Source organism: Anopheles coluzzii, chromosome 3, assembly GCF_943734685.1.
Source record: "Anopheles coluzzii chromosome 3, AcolN3, whole genome shotgun sequence".
NCBI lineage: Eukaryota > Metazoa > Arthropoda > Insecta > Diptera > Culicidae > Anopheles > Anopheles coluzzii.
In genome coordinates this window covers 82,273,529-82,286,761 of record NC_064671.1, presented here as the reverse complement: position 1 = coordinate 82,286,761, position 13,233 = coordinate 82,273,529, and the positions used below count along the sequence as shown (strand labels likewise).

Below are 13,233 nucleotides of genomic sequence, written 5' to 3'. Positions count from 1 at the left end.
CTACCTTCGCTAAATTTTGTAGACTAAAATCAATTAGAAAGAGCTAATAACACCTATAATAATACATTTTGCACAAAATCGAGTAACTCTAACCATAAAACTGTCAAACGAATACGTTTTCAGATTGAATAGCAGCAATTTATATCAAAAATTTCTCATTTTATGCTTGCTACACTCGCCATGCATGCCACTATTCTAATATTAAACGCACATCAAACGTCCCATTAGTGCCTGTTAGAACGCAACAAAAAGCAAACGGCTATCTTATCACAAACAGTCACAGCGCGGTCATTGCCACTTGACGTTCGATCCGGAAACGGCACTGATCGACACAGGTGTGTGCGTGCAAAAGCGTAAGCGCACAGAAAACCGCGTACGAACGCCGCCACTTACAACAGGCTCGTTGGTCTAGGGGTATGATTCTCGCTTCGGGTGCGAGAGGTCCCGGGTTCAAATCCCGGACGAGCCCGTGCAAGTGGACGATTCTTTTTGCAGAGTGTGGTTTTTTACATCTTGAAAAGGTTTTTTACTGCTTCAAACATTTATTTATTCCACGTCAAAACTTCAAAGACGTAAAACCGCTCATACCAAACAAAAAAAAGGACTGGCACAGATCTGGCAACCGCGGACGTGTGCGCACGTCAGTAACCTACCCCCACCATCAATATTTATTGCCAAACAAGACACATCAAACGGAACTGAAACCGCTGAAGAATTGTCATCGATTCCGTTAGGGCGTGCTGGGGTTTTCCGTGCTGGCGCAGTACTCCCTTGACGAATGAAGGAAAACATAAATAAGCAGAATACAAACGATTGCCAGATGATTTGATTCCTTCGGTTTTTTTTCCCTCGAGAGCGTACAGCGGCGGACACGCCAACGGAAAGAGGTTCGCGTCCGCCAGATTATCACAAACCGAGCGGTGGGTTGGTGGGCGGCTGAGTACCGCAACACAAAGCACCTAGCCTATTACATTCCTTGGGGAGTTTTATGTGTTCTCGCTTAAAAAAAGTAAAATAAAATGGAAAAATATACCGCGCTGAATGTAGAAAAGCGATGGAAAACGGGGGGATGTTGGCTGCTTTCCTGTGTCGTCGCTTTCCCGTGAGCATCGTTATCGCTGCACTCTTGTCCGTGCTCATCGATAAGAAGACCCCCGGTAGTACTACCCCGATTGATGGTTCCCTCTGGTTCAGGGTGGACACCGGTGCAAAAAGAAAAAAAGAAAAAGCGGATGTTTTTGGACGGCAAATGCTGGCCGCCGATAGTGTGTAAAGCAAAATCTCACCATCAAAGTATGTTCCGTCTTCTCTTTTCATACACTTTTTTCTTCGGGAGCTGTAAGGATGTAACGAAAGAGAGAAAAAAAATCACACAAAAATGCAACATCAGTGTAATAAATAGAGAAGAGAGTTTCTTACAAGGAACGAAACAAAAAAATAATAATAAAACGATGAAACATTCTACCAATCTGCCCTTCAGCCAGCAGCGACGTGCTGTTTCTATAATAAAAGTAATTTTATTACACCTTTTGCACCGTTTTGGTCGGAAGGGAAGCGCAAGGGCACAAGAAGGATGCGGGCACCAACCGAAAGTGAGAATTATTGTAAAACATTTTATTGCCCATTGGGTATTCAAAAAGAAAAACAGAATGAAACGCGTCGAATAAGACGGGAGTAGAAGAGACCGGTAAGGTGCCCGCAGGTTTTAACAAATTTTCAAAAGAAATCTTTTCACACGACGCTGACGTACGCAACAGCGGTTCAGCGGGGATGGATCTTTGCGTTTGACAGGATGTGTCCATTTTTGTATGTGCGCGAGTCCTCTTCAGCGAGCGGTTTTCATTATACCGATGCGAAGAAGTCCTCCCAAGGTTCGTTCCCCGAGCACAGCCGCACAGAGTTAATGATGGGACATAAAAATGCCATCCTGCACACACAAACGTTTGTTTTCTTTCCATGCTGTTGCAATCCATCGCAATAGTGAAGTCTTTGTTACGCTGTTTTTTCCGTTCAAAAGACCTCGTATTCCCGTTTCTTAAACTGAAAGGCTCAATTCGTTCCGAACAGCAGCGGTACAACAATGCTGCAGCGGGGTAGATTGTATAGTTTTTGGACAATTTTATCGATTTCGCATTTATGGGTGTAGCGCGTAATGTGTGTACTAGCGAGACGTGCAGGTTTTATGACTATCAGGCAATTGTTCGAATTGAAACTTGAACAAAGGTTTCAAAGCGTTTTCCGGTGTAGTTCGATTTTCTGCACAGTTAGCTAGAGTTTTGATATCGCACGAGACGCTTAACGCTTAACTTCTTGTTCTTGTTGGTTTCGTATGCGGGGAATGTTGCTTTGCCCGGTGTGCATTACCTTTACGACTTGTCGGGTTTGATTTATGATCGTTTCCCATGCCAGATGAGAAGATGCTTGATCTACTGTTCCTTTATTTGTAATCATGTTCATGTACAACGAATATGTGCTTCATCGTGGACATCCTGAAAGCGATAAAACTAACTTTTATTTAATGTGCAACAACTTTAAGTTACTTGGAGGAAAAATTCAGACGCAATTTCACGCTCTATTTTTGTTAAAATATAAAATCAATTTAGAAATAAATTATATTTTTTCTATGGTTTGCAGCAGTGATAATTATGTAGTTGTATAGGTTCTGATTATTATAAGCAGCAAGTAATGACTCAAAAAGTCTGCCTGTTGTCTCACTTATACCGGTACTGGAACTGATACTGAACCCGCATCGGTCCTGGGACTAATACTTAACCCATCCTATACTTGAAAGTATTCCTAAAACCAATGTCGAATGTCCAATGTCCAATGTCCAATGTCCAATGTCCAATGTCCAATGTCCAATGTCCAATGTCCAATGTCCAATGTCCAATGTCCAATGTCCAATGTCCAATGTCCAATGTCCAATGTCCAATGTCCAATGTCCAATGTCCAATGTCCAATGTCCAATGTCCAATGTCCAATGTCCAATGTCCAATGTCCAATGTCCAATGTCCAATGTCCAATGTCCAATGTCCAATGTCCAATGTCCAATGTCCAATGTCCAATGTCCAATGTCCAATGTCCAATGTCCAATGTCCAATGTCCAATGTCCAATGTTCAATATACCAAGTCCAATGTCAGAATTCTCAACGGGCCTGGAAATGATCCTAAACTTAATCCGATCTTAGATTGTCCCGGAACTGATATTGAACCTATATAGATCCTGTAACTCATCATGACCCTGAATGGATCCAGAAAGTGATTCTGATCCTCATGTGGGCTTTGAAATCCCGAATCCGTATCAATCCTGAAATTGATTATGAACCCATACCGATCGAGGAGCTGATGTTGAATTCATGCCAGTTTTGAAAAAGATATCATACCCAAAACGGTCCTGGTGATGATTCTGAACCAATACCCGTTCTAGGTACCCATACAGGAGATGTGTAACATAACCTAACCTCACACTGATCTCTTGACTGATTCTGAATTCATACTGGTCCTGGAACTAGACAGGAAATAACAAATGTTCTGAAAGTCTGGTCTTGAACTCAATCCGGTCTAAGAACACATACTGAACTCATTCCCATTCAAGAACTGTTTTGCACATATCTCAGTACAGTACCTACTCCAATACAGTACCTACCTATGCTACTGATGAAGAAATCATTGATATCAGATTTTTTCTTATTATTTTAATTTACAAGTTAAGATATTCAAGTAGCTAAGAAATAGCAAATCAAACTTACATTAGCCATTAATAAAAGTTTTATAGCGGGACAAGAAACTGCACAGCGATCTTCGCATGAAACCATTCATCCTGAACCGTTGAAATGCTTTGAATTGAATTTAAAGAATTTAAATGTTTCCAAAAATCTTACTGAACCAGGAAGTATGATCCAAAAATGTTATTATTATTATTCCATTCTTACTGAATGACACCTCACTTCCCAAAATTGACCAATATCCTTGGCGTTATCACAAAACGGTTTATGAGCAATCGCTTGCTTTCAGCGCAATGATTGACCTCAAAATTAAACCAATTACAGTTCCTTCATTTGTGCTGAAACTTTCAACGGAGAAGCAATATCTCCAGCCCTGCCACAAAAAGTTGGCCAATTGGCCCGAGCCAAGTAAGAAGTAAACTGTACATTTCACTGTTAGTTGCAATAGGAAAACTTTTCGTAGAAATAACTCAATTTCTTCACAAACTTCACAATCGCTGGCACACACACACACACACACACTCCTGCAGAAATAGCAGTCTGGGTCACTTGGCTTTGGGAAATATTCTCGGCCTCCCCGAAACAAAACTATTTCAATTTCACTCCGTAGCCGTGCGCACAGTTGTTTGTCATTGGAATTTGAGATGCCTGCCTGGTGACGGTTGATCTCGGTGTTTGTGGTTTGCGGTGCGGGCAAAGGTTGAAAAACAATTGCCCGAAAGCGGCCGGCTGCCCCAAAAATAAACCCAAGTGCCAACTGCAATCGTCACTGCAGTGAAAGGCAAGTTTCGGGAGAGAGCGGGGATGTAATTCCTTCATTTGGATGGAAAAATAGTTTGCCTAGTCGCAGAGTGTCCGCAGTCAACGCTGCGTCTTTCCAGCGGCGGGAGAAAAGTGGAGTAAAAGGTCCTTTTAGCACACGCCCCGCTGTACAACACCCTCTGTTACATGGAGGGTAGGAGGGGACACTTTTACTCCGTCAATAAAACGCAGCCCTCCGGTTCGGTCGGTCGGGGTCTGGTCATATGATGAAGCGGCGCGACATTCGCGCCAACGTCCGGTATGTGTGGAGCCGAGTAATAAGAGAAGCGTACATTCCTGCGCAAATTTTATGTGCCATCAGTCACACCGAAAAACCATCGCACACTACTACCGCCATAAACATTACCGCACTGGAAGCCGCCGGGTAGGAGGGTCGAGGTCGGGGGCACACGACGGATGCTGCACATAAGACACTCGGACATTATTTTTGGCCTCCGGTGACTGAGGGACGAGCTCTGGGCATGATTTCATCCTGCCAACACGCAGTTAGTTCGTGTGTGGTGTTGTGTGTGTTGATGAACGAATGCAAGGACGTGCAATGGAGCTCGGGACAATGGCATTCAAAATTTCCATGCAAGAGCCTCCGGTCGTACGCATAAAACGGTTGGAGCTCTCGGAGATATTGGGAAGCTGACGGTATATTGTCATGCCGTGGTGTACGGCGTCCGTGTTACATACTCATTTGTAAGCATGTAAGGAGGTTTAATGAAACAAACTGGCTGCAGCTGGGAAGGAATTTAATTTTATCTTTTACGGCGTTCAAGTAACCGTTGATGGCGAGGTCGGTATTTGCTCATTTTGTTTCAATTAGAAAAGCTTTTAGTTTTGCATTGCTACGGTTCCGCTCGGGGTTTAAGGAAGTTGTTAGAAAATGCTAGAATTAATTTCATTTCAATCTTGAAAGGTACTTTTGATTCAAAGTTAAATAAAATTGCATTTTGGTACCCCCGGTGTTTTGGTATAATGTAAAAGTTTCAACAGAGAAAGAACCTAGGTTCTCTACACTTCAATAAATGTTTCTTAAACGATAAATTAAGTATAGATATATGTACCATATTGTACTAATAATTTGGGTATGGATAATGGAATCAAAATAAGATCAAGAACATCTCCAGGATCCAACAAAATTGCATAAAAAATGGTTACCATTTGTTGGCCACTAAAAACATCCAAATCCTAAAGATCTACACCTTGAATTGGTGGAACGGAACCACTTTCTACCGTAGATCGTATTAACCGAATCCCGGAATTCCAGTCTAATAGCCACGAGAGAGTGACCGGCAAAGGAAAAGAGCAATCAGCGCTGAAGATGCTGCACACAACTGTCAAGTAAAATCTCGTCCCGACAGCAATTGCAATTGCTCTCCACCACCTTGCAAGGCCTGAGGCCATTTCCCTGTGACGATGTGACGAAATGGTGCCGTCTCGAGCAGAAAACGAATTTTTCCTTCCACCGGTGGGGCATCACTGGAACGCCAAGTTGCAGTGATTAAATTTTTGTCCCCTTTCTTCCATCCATGTGTTCCACCCCTGACTAACTGAACACACTCATACACACATCTATGATCAGACACCAGATTGCTAGCAGCATGACGCACCCCGGTGTCCAGTAGTTGTAGAATCGTGTGCCTTGCAATGCATTCCTCCCGTGCACGGGAAGAGTTTCTTCATTGCGTTTCGTTTCTATTTTTCCGCAAGCTAACCTTTGCAGAGATTTCAGGCAGACGTTGTCCGACCGTTGTCCGAAGTGCTGTGCGCTTTCATCCGATATCGAATTGAATGTTCTGTTTTCAAGATAAAGATTAATGGATAGCTGAATGCGGCGTACAAAAATTGTAGCTGGTAAGCATTTTTTTGCGCTGAGGAAGAAATGTTGTAGGTCCCACATGCGTACATATAAGTACGTTGTTGCGTGTCTGAACTAGTGATGGGTAAAGTTTGCAAAAAATTCGAATATGACTCCGAACCGACTTCGAATATTTGGGAACCGATGGATGGAATTAGGTTAGTCCAGAATTGTCTGAAGTCGTCCTCAATCGTCTGGAATCCTAGTCGTCTGGAGTTGAAGTCTGACGAAGAAAGATTCCAACTCTGGTGGACTCCGACTCCGAAGGACTCAGACTCCGGACGGCTTCGATTTTGGATGTCTTCGATTACGGAGGATTTTGACTATGGAGGACTTCGACTATGAAAGACTCCGACTCTGGAGGACTCCGACACGGATGAGTAGTTCCCATTTTGTCGGAGTCAGAATCGAAGTAACAATAGCCAAAGTCACTTCGGAGCCATTAATGCAGTCCAGTGAGCACATCACTAGTCTAAACTCAACAATATCACGGAAATTGTACTTATTCTGATATCTTAGTAACGTATTAATCGCGTAACTTGAAAGAAGATTCGCCACACAGCGTTTTTTTTTAATCCTTCTCCTTTCTCTGGTCCTTTAAAATAGTGTGACAGAGTTTAAAAGTGAGTGTCAGATATGAAGTATTAAAAATAATGCTATGTTTTCTACCAAAGGTTTTGTAGCTTTAGACTTATTGATGATTATATTTTATCTTCACTTATTTTTGGTGTTAACGACGTTTGTTCGAAGTTTAAAATCAAACATTTTTGTTGAAATATTAACATACCTTCTTTAATTATTCGCATACTCTTTGTAACCCTGGCAGCAACATAGCTCCCGAGCAAAAAGCCTCCTCTCCAGCACCATCTGGCAGTAAGGGCCAATGCAGATTGGGCCTAAGAATAATAACCACCGTTCAACACGTATACGCTAACCGGTTACTCGGGGCATATGAGGCACAAACTTCTATTTTAACGTGCCGTTTGTGTGATTTTACGACCCAACAGCCAATCGCAATCCCACATGGCAAATATTCACCCTCTAAAACGAGGTGAAATACTGTTTGAAAAAAAAAGAAGAGGACCGGATCGATCGAATAAAACAAAATCCTCACACCAGAAAATGGCCGATGTGATTAGACGCTCAACGCTCAAAAGCTCAATCACACCATCGCACGCAAAACCCTCGCAGCGTTCCTGTGTTATCCTGCACCGCTCGATAGGTTTTTTTTTCGCTTGGCTTCCAGCATATTTTTTTTACATCACTAACGACTACACACAGAACCACCAACTGGGTATGGTGTGGTGGGAATTTAAAACATTTCGCAGCAGCAGCAGCAGCAGCCTGCCATAAAATAAAGTCATAAAATAGATTGAAAGTGCATTAGGAGCAGGATACAGGACCGGCGGTCGTAGGTTCGGTTTCGCTTGCGTTATGTCGCGCACGAGCGTTACCATGGAGCGTCGTGGCAGCACACGGTGACACACACACACTCTGTGGCAGGAGGATCCCGTGCGAAACGCTTGCCTGCGCTTGAAAAAGGAATGCCCGTGCTGTTCTGGGTGCAAAATATTTTAGAAATTTTTCCCGGTATTCGACACGACACGGGGACCATTTCCCCTTGGTGCTTTGGTAGGGAACGACTCGCAAAGCCACTCCGTAGTAGCTGAGGACGACACTAGGCTACAAAGTAAAAAAAAAATGCGTACCGTTTGGGAAATGGAAGCATAAAAGGTTCCAGGAATTTTGGTGCGAAAATAAAACGCTACCTAGCGAGAACGGTAAAAGCGCCAAATCAAGAAGGAGTCGTAAAAGAAACATCCATCCATTTTTGATAATCGCATACTGGGAATGAGAAACAGCGGAAAGCAATTCTACGTTGGTATTAAAATTAGGTGATTTTTGACAATCTTTTATTATATGATTTGCTCAATACCATCTTGTTGATAAATGTAACAACAAAACAACTACAAAAGAACAATGTCAGTAGCCTCTCCGCTAACATAAGAAAGTAAGTGCACTGGCAGCATGCAAATCGAACAATGCACTCGATTGTTTGTTGCACCTTTCGCGTCGCTGATACCGCGTAGCGATAACACATTCCTGCGGCTCTTTCTCGCATGATCCGCGCCGGATGATGATAGCTCCGCAGATGATCTCGTCGTACAGGAATGTGTGTTATTGTTATCGATTCGCCCGCCGCAGTACATGCGATGCGCTCCGGCTGCTGCTGGCGATGATATCACCCACGCTCTTATCCGCGATGGAGCAAAAATAAAAAATAAAAGAATGAAACAAACGCGACAAAGACGCTATTTGGGGGTGGTTGGGCCGGGTCCGAGGTAGACAATGATCCGCCATGCCTCACCGTATGAGATGTGCGGCATACATACATGTGAGGGAATTTCCCACGGGCCAGGCATGCCGCTCTCCATCCGCGGGGTACACCTGTGTGTGCATGTTTCGTTCAATAGTTTCACAATTTACGGGTGTTGTTTGCCCAGCCGGTCGTCGCGGCTGAGGTGATTGTCTCGTGAACGTGCTCGGAGTAGCGGGCAAAGGGGGCGGTGCGTGGATGATGGTAACTGATACGCGCGGGAGAGATGCTGTGTGTGAGGTAGACATCTACAAGGTTATTGAAAAGTATCATCAAAGGGACAGACGCGTGTGAGACGGATTGGGTCGTCTTAGAAATTCATTTGTGAATGTTTGGTATGTTTCATATAAATATCTTCATATCTAGGTTGATATTAGACCTAGATATATGTATTTAGAACACTATTTTCAAACATTAAAAATGCCTGGATCACTGGAGCTCTGGATATGTCTCAAGAATGGCCCCAAACAACCTATACGTCGATAATATGCTATATACACCAGCACTGTCCTAATTCTAGAGGAATTTAAAGCTGCTGCTTTTTGTAGTTTAATCTACTTCAATTTTCTTAGTGTAATAGCATTGTCTAATGACGCTAAAGGTGCTAAAGGCCACGTCATTAGCCTTCTTTTATTGCTCAATGTATCATATAATTTAGAATTAATGATTGACCGCAAATCGGTTGAAGATAATGATGTAGTAGCTCTCAATACCGTTAAAGTTCTGAAACATCTCTTAGCTACAAACTGTCCCATTGGCATAATATTTAGGAATCATAGCCTGCAATTATTCTAATCATTACTATTTCTTTCGCATTTATTGGGAAACTATGCAATACATATTTCACGAATGAACTAAATCTATATCATTACTACCCATGCGCTTCTGTGCCTACATCCCACCTTATCAAATGCCTACAGCCGTTGAACCGCACACAAATTGAGCCTTGGAAGATTCATACACATCCGTGATACGAGTTCGACATTGTACCCTTGTCGGAAAATCATGCTCGAACGTCGTACACGCGTGATGCAGGATTGACAGGCTGATGGATATCAGGATAGCTTCAACTGACAGACGCCGACGCACAAATCGAGTCGATTCTGTGGAATACATTAAGCAAACCAAATAGTGTTCATGCAATTCCTAACACTTTACCGACGCAACGTAACTTTAGGAAGGACTTATCAGTTTTATATGTGGAGATAGTGGAGTTCAATTAGTGTATTTATTTAGAAGAGTTGGGTTATTATTTGAACTTTGGATCACTTGTATTACATTGGACATAGGACGGATTGACATTGATTGAAAGGATGATTCAACCAGACACAATATAAATAAGAACAAACTTTGAAAGGCGAAAGAACTCCGTTGGAGCCAAAGCCTCTCTAAACTATTCCAACAACAACATAAGAACAAACTTTGTCAAATATTTTGTGAAATGATAATTAACAAAGCCACACCTGTTTCTATTTTCTTCGATACTATAGCTCCAATTGCAATCTACGCCGTACCCAATACGGAAGGTGCGTAAAAGGTAATCACTTCAGCTGCACTTTGCACACTTCTGGATCACTTCGCCTGTTGCAAAGTAGGTCGTTGGCCTTATGCTTACTTCAAGACGCAAAAAGACTGTTCTATTTCATCAGACAGAGCCTGTTTAACGAAGAACTTCTAGAATAACAAACCCCGGCATGTAGTACATGGCGGTGTAGATGCGGCGCAATCGATCGATTCTATCACCTTTGCAAATATCTCATTCTCAGTCTCATTCCAGCACTTTTGTTATTGTTGTTATCGCCCCGCACACGCTTGGCTGGGAAATTCCAGCCGAAGATTTGCACAGCTGGCTTACCGGGTTGGATATATACTAACCGATCGCTCAGGTTAGTTGGCATTTTCATTGCTTTACCTTGTTTCTGTTGTTGTCACGTGAGCGAGGCGGATGAGTAATTTATTCGCAGCAAATAAAAAACTGTAATACGCTCACACAAAGAGGGATTTTCCACTATTTACATGGATAGTGAAAGGAACCCACCGGTGTGTGGGATGACTCATAAGATCACCTTTCTATTTCATTGTTTCGACCGACAGGGCCCCGTATACGACGACTTCAACAATGTTAAGCCTAATTGGTTCTAACTGCTCTAACTAAATGGTCTCCGAAAAGAATATATGAAAGGCCGCTTTCTTTAGTTACCCTTTTTTCTGCTCCAGCCATCCATTCGGGTGCTACAATTGTTCAAGCCACAAAAGAAAGAAATGGTCTTTAAAAAATCGAATGAATTGCAAGCAGGCACACAACCAACACCGTAATGGAACGGGTGCGAAGACACAGCGCTGCACTCTCGCGCATCTTTTGGTCTGACGTCATCGGTCAGCGGTCAAGCGAAACGGGTTGTTTGGGACTTGGACTCTGGGACTGGGAAAATCGTGAACTCCACTGTCCATTGTTTGCCAGTGGCGCGATGGGTCGGGATGGGCCCGGCTGAATGATGAATGGAAGGAAGTGACCGATTAGAAGGGAGCGTGTGCGTAAACTTTAAGTCTCGCGATGCGAATGCATACACACACACAAAGATGATGACCACGTTTGGGGAAAGGGGCCGGAGACAACGGAGACAAGTCGTGACATTCACGTGACCGACGAGGTAGAGGGTGCGCGGTTTCTCAAGCATTTATCGAGAACGAGCGTTTTTGTGCCTCTAGGCCCGACCCTCTGGGGCTGGGGTGGGTTTTCTTTCAAGTTGGATCGAAGAAATTATGTCTCCGGTGTGATTATGTTATTGGTTTCGGGGACGGAAAATGGTTTGTGAAGGTGATGCGTTACGCACAGGCGGTTATTTGTTTTGTGAGGGTCCATTTTCGTTTTGGGCGTGAGAGGGGACTGTTGGGGAGAGCAGGGTCAAGATATAGTGTAAAGACCAGGGCAAGGGTGATTTGGAAATGAATCATAAGTTGTATAAATATGTTTTCATAACACAGTGGTAAACGTTTTTGACAATGCAATGGGAAGTGAATGTTAAGCGTCTACGAAAAATTTGGTTAAAATAAGACTACATGAAACGTTACGAAAATGAAAAAAAGGACAATCGTTAAGAAATTTACAAAAAAACGACAATTCATGCAACAATTAGTAAGGCTATAAAAACAAAACACCAAATCATTACTATCAATCAACATAACAGTAAAAGTATGCATCTGTTACAAATTCTTGCAATTTTGAATCGTCTATCCGACCCATTTCCTTTAAATTACTGAGCCTACATTAATGACAATACGATACAGTGGCACAAGTGGTCACAAACTCACTCTACACGATTCAAATGCGCTCTCCAAGATGATTTCATTAAAACTAGATTAACGATACTCTAATTTCGCTAGCATCATACCTTCATCAAGTCCGCTCACTAGACCGCTTGTTTTGCAAACCACAAGCAACGGAAAAAAACGACTACAACAGCTAACGCTACACTCTTTCACTCATCAAGACCGTTGTTTGCCGCCCAAGATGTTGGCAAGTAAACGGTGTAACCCATCAGTGGTCACTTTTTGGACGCGCCGGCACGACTTTGATTGATGATGAGAAAAACGGCAGTCGACAGGGAAGAAGCGAATGTGACAGTACAATTTTGGGTGGCGTTTTTTTTTCTTCTTGGGTGCGTTACAATTAGGCGCAAAAATTGGTTAAAAATTATGCTACAAGCGCAACATCGGATGGCTGGAGTGTGCGAGATAATCTAAACCGAGATGATGGTGAAACTTGAGCGATTAAGTCAGGAGACAAGATAGATGCTTAAAAGTTTAGTGAGTTGTATGCATAAAAACGAACTGTTAGAAAATGAGTCAGCTATAAAAAAATAGAAAATCACAAACTAATGAAATATATAATCAGAGCTAAGAAAACAAAATCAAAGAAAATAATAGACAAAAAACGAACAGTCAAAAATTGAACAGTAAAAAAAACAGTAATCAGAATAAGAATAACAAAAACAAAGAGTTGTCAATAAAACTTGAAACAAAGAGTAAATCTAGACACGAGATAATATGGCACTAAAACAACGTTTAAAAGGACAAAAGACGATACTAAACAAAAATCATGTATACAATTCAAAGTATAAATAACAGTTTGTAGAGAATAGGTTGGAAAAAATGTTTATATTTGTACATAAGTTAATTTTAAGATGTTTTGTTTTTTAATGTATGATTTCATATTTTTCCTTTTTTGTACGTTTCAATGAATCTGTTTCTTGGCCTATTTCTTGGTTTTATTTGTTTAGTAATAGTATTTTCTTTAATTGTTATGATATTTTTTCTTTCATTTATTTCTTTTTCTATAATGTGTCAAATTTTTTTATTGTGTTAAATGTTTTAAATATATTTTTGTTTGTTTTGTGCAATATAAAAATCCAAAGTTCAGTTTTTTACTCATTTGCATGTCCATCACTGCATAATTTCTCACA

General features: G+C 41.9%; 1 non-coding gene across 1 annotated transcript; it reads left to right on the top strand.

Annotated features, from left to right (window-relative positions):
• Positions 1–397: 397 nt before the first annotated feature.
• On the top strand, positions 398–469 carry Trnap-cgg (transfer RNA proline (anticodon CGG)). Its single transcript has one exon. It is a non-coding gene; the product is annotated as a tRNA-Pro (tRNA).
• The last annotated feature ends 12,764 nt before the right edge of the window (positions 470–13,233 follow it).